This window comes from Octodon degus, unplaced genomic scaffold (assembly GCF_000260255.1).
Source record: "Octodon degus isolate 3935 unplaced genomic scaffold, OctDeg1.0 scaffold00056, whole genome shotgun sequence".
NCBI lineage: Eukaryota > Metazoa > Chordata > Mammalia > Rodentia > Octodontidae > Octodon > Octodon degus.
In genome coordinates, this window is record NW_004524632.1 from 8,689,036 (window position 1) to 8,690,253 (window position 1,218).

The window sequence follows — 1,218 nt, forward strand, 5'->3', positions numbered from 1 at the left end:
TGAAGTGAAAATTTGTTTTCTTGGTATTAACTCAGTTTTCTCAAGCCGTCTGACTCAAGGATGAAGTTGTATTTATTTTTGTGCCAGAATTACTGAGGCTAGATCAATTCTCAGCAGGAGTGATCTGATTTTTGTCCCCCATGACATGTGACAATGGAGATATTTGATTTTTTATTTATAGTGAAGTAAACAAGCATGTATATCTCTTTTACTGAGAGAGTACATGTGCTAAGGATAAAACCCAGGTCCTTCTTTATGCTACAGAAGCACTCTGTTCCAAAGCTGTGTCTGTCAGGTAATTTTCAGTGGCATAGCTGAAGGATACTACCAGGAGCCGGTGGAGAGAAGCTAGGAGAGCTGTTGAGTATCATGAAATGCACCAGAGAGCTGGCAGACAGCTCAGTGGATTAAAACTGCTTAGGCAGACACAGGGGCCAGGGTGCGATCCCAGGCCTGTCATGACGGCCCTACCCCAGGGGCAGGCTGAGATCATGATTGAGACAGGGCGAGGTGGCATGTGCCTGTAATCCCAGCACTTGGGAGGCTGAAAACAAGAGGATCTCTACAAGTCCGATCATACAATGCACTAGACCCCTAGACCAGACTTTGCCAAATCAAATTGTCAATAGTCTTGAGGTTGAGAAATCCTGAGATTGATCAAGTAAGGTTAAGCTTCACGCTAACTTAATTCACAAAGTGAGTTACAGAATAAAATTTTTGCTCAAGAAAATTAGTTTCTGTGGAATATATAGTAATTTCTGAAAACTCTCAAAACCTAAATATAGGGCCAGGGAGATAGCTCAATGGAATAAGTACTTGCCCGGCAAGCACAAGGTCCCGAGTTTGATCCCCAGTACCACACACACACACACAAAAACCTGAATATATTTCTAGGTGTGCAATCTCAGCATGCAGGAGCTGAGACAGGAGGGTCACTCACTGCAAATTGGAGGCCACCTGGGTCTATATAATGAGTTCAAGGTCAGCTTGAATTTTATAGCAAGTCTCTGTCTCAAAACAAAACACCCCTAGATATAAACAATAGCAGCAGCACATGCCTATAGTCCCAACTACTTAGGAAGCTGAGGCAAGAGGATCCTTTGAGTCCAAAGATTAAGACAAGACTGGGGCTGGTGAGATGGCTCAGTGGTCTAAAGCACCTACTTAGAACAAGCTTAGCAAAGCACAGGGACCGCGGTTCAATCCCCCAGCACCACA

General features: G+C 43.9%; 1 protein-coding gene across 4 annotated transcripts in view; it reads right to left on the reverse strand.

Annotated features, from left to right (window-relative positions):
• Med1 (mediator complex subunit 1) overlaps positions 1–1,218 on the reverse strand; it is a 38,284-nt gene that overhangs the window by 23,115 nt on the left and 13,951 nt on the right. The window lies entirely within an intron of this gene.